The 9,881-nt window shown below is 41.1% G+C and overlaps 1 pseudogene; it reads left to right on the plus strand.

Moving 5' to 3' along the window:
- Positions 1-123, plus strand: LOC146039853 (5S ribosomal RNA; annotated as a pseudogene).
- Positions 124-9,881: the final 9,758 nt, after the last annotated feature.

Below are 9,881 nucleotides of genomic sequence, written 5' to 3' on the forward strand. Positions count from 1 at the left end.
TGCTACAGTCACACCACATTACTGGTATACGCCCAATCTCGTCCGATCTTGGAAGCTAAGCAGTGTTGGGCTGGACCAGTACCGGGATGGGAGACCACCCGGGAAAATTCAGTGCTGTAGTTTAGGCCGGTGAACTTTGGCCGTTGGCACATATATAATATAAAATATATTGCGGTATCCGAGGGAGGTTACTAATCACTAGGTAGATTATTATTATTATTTTTTTTTTACTTAAACACTGTATATTTTACACTGTATGTCATTTAGGTTCTTAGCGATTAGCTATTCACTAAATAAAGCCTATATATAATTAAATTGTTACCCTTGAATTATTTATGATCTCATCACTTTCAGTACACCCACCAATTGATATAATCATTAAGCACTGCTTAATTTGTGCACTTATCACTTTATGCACCTGTCACTTTAAAAACGTTTTATTTCTATATATCTAGTGCACTTGTCACTCTCATTATCCACACTATGGATATCCTGTATTTTACATGGTTAATACCTGGAAATGATTATTGCCCGCTAAACCAGTCACTTTAATGTATGAATCATATATAACAGCAATGCAGCCTGTCTTTATAAGTCTATTTACGTATCTCTTTTCATCCTATTCCATGTTGCCACAAGTAAAAGCGCTTAGAAAATGGCCACCGCAAGTCCTGAGCATACGAAAGTACCAGCAGCCTACATGAAAATGGCCGCCGCAGTAAGAACTGTGCAGTTAACATAACGGAGAATACAGACACCGGACACAGTCTGAAGACGCCGTCTGAACAACTAGAGAACCCGGACGTCACAGGCGCATGCGCAGTAGCGCAGAAGAGTACCTCTCTCAGAAGCCTGGCATTCATATGAACCAGACGCAGACGCATGCGCAGTAGCGCTACCCGGACACCGGATGTGTGGCGGAAGTGCCGCGCACACATCCAATTTAGCCTGTTAAACAGTTCTACTTTATGTATACGAAATCTGCTTGTTTTATTTTAGTACCACTATAGCGCCCCACCCTATTAGGCATAGGGGATAATTATAGGTATAGTCTTTCACCCCGTTTTTCAGTATGTAGTTAATTATTGACAGGAAGTGATGTCACTCTAGAAACAGGATATGTATCAGTATAAATATAGGTCTAGCCTCAGTCTACTTGCACCCCTTGATAAAGTCAGAAGGACGAAACGCGTTGGGACTCACTAGCCCTCCTGTCTCATCTCTACAAGTTAAGCTACTCTTTTTTATTTCACCTTATACGAATTTTTTAGGTTAGAATATATATTTTTTAATTGTCTGTATTTTTTAAAGGGACATGTTGTCTATTTTTGTCTAAATAAATGTTTATGTTTTTATACGTACCTCTTGACATTTTTTATCCATAGTTTAGACTTTTTTATCAATATTTTATTTCACCGTGTTTTAGACCACCTTTTATAAAATAATTTATTTGGTTTCCTATAGTGCGGACCAGCACACATAGTATTTACTATTTTAGAGCAATCAGTCGCCGCATCTTCATTTATTAAATGCACACATTTTACTCCAAGTAACTTACCATTACTTTTACCCTTGAAGATTGGCTGACACCCCTGAATTAAAGGGGATATTGCCTTTTTTTACCTGGTGCCTGGACTGAGGGTACACAAGTGGCGCCACTCATTCTTTGTTTACATATATATATATATATATATATGATTTCATTTTATGCATTTTTAAGTTTTTTACATGCGGGGGGGGTTGGAGCTGGGGGGGAGCGCTGCGGCTGCTTCCTGATGACAGTGACAGGGAGCGAGGTAGGGGGAGCGGCTGCCGGAGGGAGCGCAGCTGCCGGGCGGGTGGGAGGGAGGAAGAGCGGCTGCCGGGCGGGTGGGAGGGAGAGCTGCGGATCGGTGGTGATCGGTGCCAGCACCGATCACCGCCGATCCCTGTGTTACCGAGCGGCTTAGCCGCCGGTAACACAGAAATAGCTGTGATTGGCTGTTCACATTTGAACAGCCAATCACAGCGATCGCCGACCGGTGGGGGCATCCCTGCCCCCCCCGGGCGGCGAGGGGGGATGTCTGCTGTCAGGGACAGCAGACATCACCTAACTGTCACTGCGTCTCTAGACGCAGTGACAGTTTGAAGCCATGACGTATATATACGTCAACGGTCGGGAAGTACTTCCCGGCCATGACGTATATATACGTCAAATGTCGTGAAGGGGTTAAATGTGTTTCACCTCAACCTTATAATGAGTAGAGCCTCTGTTTGAGCCCTAATTGCCTGGGTCATGCCTGATATACAACAATCTAATTTTGCTGCCACTCTGGTACCTTGTGCCACTCCTGTGTGTACAAGTTTTGCTGAACTTTTCCTGAACTTGAACTGCAGCTTCCTGAAGGTACTGTGTACAGTGACTGCTACATATCTTCCACAGTTGGGATAGTGGGTTCATGGGTGAGGGCTGAGGCAGATGACAATCCTCTGTGCCCCTAGTGGTTCCTTGTGCTGTGCACTCTCCGTGTTCTGCTGGATCTACCACCGTGAGGATTATGTTCTCTGGCCTGCTTATATCTTCAATAACAATTGCTGATGTTGTTGGTGAAATTGCATTATACAGTCCTGAAAAGAGGTAAGTACATGTAACTAATCATACTACTGTAGGTTACTTCTGTTGTATCTTTACATTGCTAAATGGATGTTTAGATAAAATTCACAATGTTTTCATCTTAACTATTATGTGACACTATTGATGATTAGTATATATCTGCAAGCCCATGCGCTGACTGAAACTTACCATTCAAAACATGTTTTATAATATGCGCCAGCAACTTCTCTATTATCAGCAGTCTGGGTGCATTGACTTTTGGGAGTTGCCTTTTTCCTGTGTGGTTCAGCTGAGGAAGCAAAAAAACTGAGAAATGTTAAAATGACCTTTCTTTGTTTAAAGTAGATGCTTCTGTACCAGAATACCCATCTCTAATAAACACATCTCCTTTTTGTTGATTCATTGCCTTTACAACTATAATAAAAGCTGCATTTTTTTAACAACTTTGTACACATTTGCAAATGACAATTCCTCTGGCCAACGACCACTGAATGATTTCTCTTCCGTTTGGTTACATGCAAGTGGATTTGTTAGGGAACACATTCCCTTGCATGCTAGCAATGGGATTTGGGCACTGGGGGATGAAGGTTCGGCCGGGGCGGTGCTTACCTGTCTGAATCAGACCCATAATGTGCCAAGCAGCAGCAATGCCATAACCAGACATTTTAGTGCCCTGTGCCAGAAAAGGAATTGGTGCATCATCATCAGCTCTGCGCTGCACTCTCCTCCTCTCTTTGTCTACTGTTTTCATCAGCAGCAGCTCCCCTCAGCAGCAGTAGTGAAGATGACGTAATTGGCACTTTTGGGGGAGCAGGAGCCAGCTCTGCACTCTTCTCCTGTCTCCATCTGCCAGCTTCATCATCAGTGGGTGTGACCAGTGGTGGGGGAGCAGTGCTACCTGATGGTGCACCCGGATGTGGATCATTAGGTTGACCACAAGAAAGTTGACATGCATTAGGTCGACCACTGAAGGTCAACAGGCCTTAGGTTGACACATTCAAAAGGTCGACATGTCTTTAGGTCGACAGGGTCATTAGGTTGACACAAGCATCAGGTCGACATTGGGAAGGTTGATATTTAAAGTGGGTTATTAAAGAATATGTTACTGCTGTAGCACTTTCCCCAAATTGATTGTGTACATGTGCAGACAGATTACATTGCACCAAATCCTGTGGTTTTCTGCCATGCTGAGTGTCCTCTGCTGATGCAGCTATGGTTATTTACCCTGTACTAATCCTCTATTGCAGGGAGCTGTTTGGACATTCCCCATTTATACATCTCTACCGGATAGAAGCCTGAACCAAACCCCTGGGACCATTGCAATTCCTAAAAGGAACATACACCACGGCATTTGGCATCCATTGCAGTTACTACCTGTTAATAGTCCTTACATTCACGGACTTGTGGACTGGAAACATCTACCCCCTCACAGCCATCGGTAATTTGTGCCATCTTGGACCGATTAAGGACTGTTGGAGGACTCCAGTACCCTCAAATAGGTGGAAACTTAAAAGACCTCTCTTTCCCAGGGGTATACTAGAAACAGACTCTCCAGTGACCATTAACATATTTTGGTGTGTCCCCATATGTTTTATTGTTCTTATATGCTATAGGCACCTTTAAATTCTATCAAGTGATAATAAACTAATGTGATCTAAGATCATCCAATTTTGTATTGTTTTTCATTTCATTTCAAAGTTGTGCGCTGCTACACCTGTTTTTCTTACATATCTACTAGGGCCTAGGAGGAACAGGAAGACATATACACTATGGTCGGGGAAAAGGCATGAAGTGACATACACACTAGGGCCTGGGAGAAATGGAGAGATCCACAATTGTGACTGGGGGAAGAATACACACAACTACAGTGAGGAAATAAAGGAAGCAGGGGGCTGAGCACAGCTACTTAGAACACAGAATAGGGCTGTCTAACTTGGAAAAACTGACTAACTTTCAATTTCCAATAGTCTCTCATTGAATGCATTGGCATATTATGAGAGAAGGTGGCCTGTGTGTAGTCCCCTCCTCTCTGGAAAGCAGTACAGTTCTAAAAATGATCCTTCTGCACATGCACAAAATGCTGGGAATATGTCCACTTCACCATTTGCCCACTGAATTGTGCAACGCAACACTTACAATGGGTAAGTATTTAAGAAATGGGTGCAGGGATGTGCAGTGTTGGCCCCTCTAGAACATAGTGTCTATGTGCAACCGCACACCTTACACCCATTATAGATATGCCAATGATTGGATAATTTTCCATCTGTTGACGTTCAGAAACTACTATCCTCCAGTAGTTATCACTGCTTTGAAATACTGTATATTTATGAATTTAAAAGGCAGGGTTTTGTTTAAAGCTGTGTTAAAGGTACAGAAGGCAGCCACCCCTGATGAGTAAAGCGGTAGATGTTTACCTTAAAATGATGCTGAGTGGAAGAAATGTAAAGGGCATTCCTGGACACTGACTGGCAGCTAACAGGGGGTGGCTAAAAAGAATCACAGAGAAAACTCAAAATCATCCACTTTATGTCAGTCATCTAGAGTAAGTTAGTAAACGCACCACTCAGCTGATCATGTGTTGACACATTATGAAGGATCCAACTGTTTCTATGAAGTTTAACATATGGATTTCTTAGATTTCAGTTTCTCAATGTTTTGTTACAGTTTTCATTATATTGTATACATGTATTTTGAGATCTTAAAATTATATTTTTCCTGTTCTTCGCTTGTCTTCTCACATTAGCTGTTCTCATTTAGATACACAGTTAGGAAAATAAACTGTAACAGATGTTGCTGTTTAAATATCTGCAATCCAAGATATGTTTAAGTATATTTATTTATGTTATCACTTCTGCCTTAATGGATAGAAATTGTTTCTTAAAGCTAAAGAAGACGTGTAAGGAGTCCTGACTGAATAAAATGACTCAATTTATTGAATGTGTTTAATGGTAGATGTAAACACATAGTGGACTCCGCCTCTAACATTTTGTTTTGTAACGCTAATGTCTCTATGGCCGCCTTTACACAACATTGGCTCAATCATTTCTGCTGTTAGCAAAGATGACTGTTCTGCTCAGTCTCCAAATGATTGGCACTGCTGGTTTTAGTGAGAAAAGCAACAAAACTATCGTAGAATAGAATCAAGCATTCCAGGCATCAAGCGGCATATGGATGAATGAGCCAGATAAAGTTCTAACTAACCAATTCTGACCTAAACATTCCATTTCTTAATCCCCCCCAACATATAGGGCGGTATTCAATGTGAATACCGGCGACGTGCAGCGAATCCTGTTTAGGATTCGCTGCACATTCGCCACTGCTCGCTGCGTTCCGGAGCCTCGCCGGCTCCGGTATTCAACTAGTCAGTGGCTCGCTGCCCCTGACCGGAGAATTTGAGCTCCTGCGGCGGACGCCGCCGGGAGCCTGGGGACGGTGGCAGGCAGGGAGATGGAAGTCTCCCTGCCTGCCCCAGAACGTTTGTGGGGGGGAGGTGGGCTCCCCGGGTGCCAGGCAGCACAGGCTGCCCCCCGGGGGTGCCAGCAGGGGACCTCGTATATTCACTACACCCGATCATGAATATGTAATGATCGGGTGAAGTGAATATATGAATATCTAATGAGCGGCTCGGCTCCGGCCCCCTGCTGGCTGGTCTGTGTAAAAAAAATATATATATATATATATATATATATATATATATTTATTAAATATATATTCATGTGCTAACAGCACATGAATAAAAATAGCATGCCCCTCCTCAGAATAAAATTCCTGATTTTTTTACACCAATTGTAAAACACAAAACACTTTATTTTAAAAGTTCACCTTCCACTTCACCATAAAAAGATAGCGATTGCTACTCGGTGAATCATGGCGAAAAAAACCTTGAAATGTATTCACCATCTGGTCATTGAATAGGGTGATTCACCGTTTTAGTCAGAAATTCGCCTTACAGCACAAAATCGCCATAAAAACCTGGCGAATCAGCCTCATTGAATACCGCCCATAGTGCAATACATGTTTGGCAGTTAAAATTAATTAATTTGTTGTTGACACTTTAAATAATGTAGGTTGATTAAGAAAACATTGGTAACCGTCAGCCCATCAGGAAAATAAAATATGGCACAGCAGCACCGCCCTTTACTGTGCATGGCTAGATAGATACACCACCTTAAACTGTATGTGGCTAGACCGAAATGGTCCGCAACAAAAAGTTTTACTCCCTCTAAAGTGCAGTACCACCCACCTTGTTTAAAAGAAGGGAGGGGCCTCATAACGTCTTACAATTAGGAGCCACTGAAAAAGCACCAAAGGGTGATAAACAACTGCAAATATTAAAATAAAATGCAACATACACAACTAGGGATTGGCATGATGGGTATTTCCAAACAAAACAAGTTCTCTTCCCTAGATTACCAAATTTAATTTGCTGTTTACTATAAAAGCAGTTTTGGACCCACCATAAACCTTGACTTGTGCAATTGAGTTGCATGTGTTAACTTAACAACACATCCTATGTCCCATCCTATGGAATGCCCTTCCATGCACAATTAGACTCTCCGCTAGCCTCCAAACTTTCAAGCGTTCCCTGAAAACTCACCTCTTCAGGCAAGCCTATCATATTTAAGTTCTACACGCATAACCCTCTGAGGCACTGATGTATTATATAGCTTCCCTTCTGGACTTGTAACTTGTTGGGACTGCTATGCTATTACTGATGCCTGTCCTTGTGTTTCCCTCCTATATACCTAATAGATTGTAAGCTTGCAGCAGGGCCCTCCTACCTCCAAGTCTGTCTGTTACCCAGTTTGTTTTATCGCTGTCTACTATTGTAAAGCGCAACGGAATCTGCTGCGCTATATAAGAAACTGCAAATAAATAAATAATAATAATAAATAAATTAACAAGGTGGACAATTTGTGAAAGGGAAAAAGTTTGAAAAGTTGAAAGTGAGGAGATTTAACACCTCAATAGAGCACTAAGGACCGTCCATACCAACACATAAGCATTGTTTTTTGGAACAGTGCAGAAGAGAGACTATAGTAATAAGATAGTTGTTGAAGTTGCATTTCTGGGGATATTCCTTGCTGTATTTACAGGGTTCATGGCTTTTTCATAAAAGTGCATTAGTTGTGCTCCAGCTCAGTAAGTAATGGTCAAGTATTTCGGGTTTTCCGGTTTCCTTGAAAGTGTTATTTTATTGAAAGAGTAGGTTCTAAATTGGTGGTTTTAAAATAGTAGGATAATGGGCAGCAATATATAATTTACACTTTATTAGCCGATTTGCCAATAACCCTATAACCCCTCTCTGTTGTTTAGTCACCAAAATATTTTCAATTGTGGCAATGACTTGATTGTAAGGTCTGTTATCTATAGGAGCAAGTGTTCAAAGATGTGCTTACACACTCATTTTATCATTCACTCTGCGCTATTGCTGCCATTGAAAAGTAAATATTATTTCTGACTAAGGAAGAATGAGACAAATGTGAACACCTCTATTAAGGAAATAAATGACAATGTCGATATTTTCAAGTGACAAACTGTATTCTCTGTTGTAGCTATAACATTTGATGTACAATTTAGTGATGATTGTGGACATTTTTTTTCGCCTGAGCGACAAAATCAATATGATTGAAAAAAAAATGTTTATGTGGGGAGTCAAGTATTTCCAATTTGTACAATGTCTAGGATAACGTTGTTAAGACCTGAAAATAAATATTAATGCTTTGTCTAAATGATTTATTTTTTTACAACAAATCCCTTTTGATCTTCTGACATCCTGTAGGTCTCACTGTAATTATAGTCTTTGTGACACTGGGCCTTATTCTAGTTAATTCTTTCTGACAACATCCTTCTTAGATGGATAAATCCATTTGCACTGCAGGGGGGCAGATATAAAATGTGCCGAGAGAATTAGATTTGGGTGAATTATTTTGTTTCTGTGCAGGGTAAATACTGACTGCTTTATTTTTCAATGCAATATAGATCTCACTTTGCAGTAAAACCCCACCCAAATCAAATTCTATCTGCACAAATAACATCTGCCCCACCTGCAGCGCACATGGTTTTGTCCATCTAAGAAGGATTTTGTCAGAAATGTGAACTAGAATAAGGCCCACTATCTCACCATGGCTCAGAGATTCAGTGAGCTACTGTGCAGGGCAGTGAGCATTTTGGGCCTGCTGGACACAAACCACACACTACTGATGTTTGCACAATTGTATACTGCACAATTGTATAAATGTATGCACAAATGTGCTGTTGCATAGAGATGCAAAGAGATGGTAACAGAACTCAAGAAGCAAATCAGTGGACGTTCCTGAGAGATGTCTGGGAGTTGGCCTGTGGAGCCTAGCAGTTCACTACTCTAACTGACAGAATAAATATCATTTGTTTTCTCATCAAGAATATTTGTTTCTATATCCGTATACACTACGACTAGTGGATACCACGCCTATAATTATAGGTTCAACAAGCCTCTACAGCTAAAAAATATTGCGCCACCTAGGAGTATCCTAGAGTTCTACCACAATTTCGGGGAGAACTTGGAATACTTTTGGAATACCTCATACCTGTCGACTCTGCTAAAAATTCGACCTGGTTGTATATTAAATTGTTTATGTACAAGGTTTATTTACACCTTGTTTTGCATGGTTTACACTGAGCGCTGTACTTTCCCATTCACCATTTTTTTGTCTGCTATGTAATTTGTGGTAGTTGAAGGTGAGACTACTGTGTGTTTTGGGATACAGCTGCACTCTGTATTAATTGCGCACCTACGTGGTTAATTCTTTTTGTTCTTGCATCTGAAGGGAGACAAAAAAACCCCTATGGCCATGAAATGGGAGTATCATGGGCAGTGGTGCAAGTAGAAAAAATGACTTAGTGGTATTGTGGTCAGGGGCGTGGTCATATGATACTAGAGGCTGGAATATTGCACGCCGAGGGCGCGCGGCCAAAATGTACACAGTAATGCCTGTTACGCTTCACACACCCTATGCATATGACCCATGCCATAATCAGTGGCAAACGCAGGATTTTCAGAAGGGGGTTTCCAGAGGGGCGGAGCAAAGCACGGAGATGGACACTTAGGTGACCCAGTATATGTCGGGTCAGTTAAAGTATTATAGATAGACCAAATGTATATAAATAATAATAATAATAAAAAAAAAAAAAAAATATATATATATATATATATACATATATATATATATATATATATATATACATATGCAAATGACCGCACTCTCACCCAGGGAAACAACAGTGGGGTGCCCATCCAAAAGTACAA

This window comes from Crinia signifera, chromosome 9 (genome assembly GCF_055691185.1).
Source record: "Crinia signifera chromosome 9, ASM5569118v1, whole genome shotgun sequence".
NCBI lineage: Eukaryota > Metazoa > Chordata > Amphibia > Anura > Myobatrachidae > Crinia > Crinia signifera.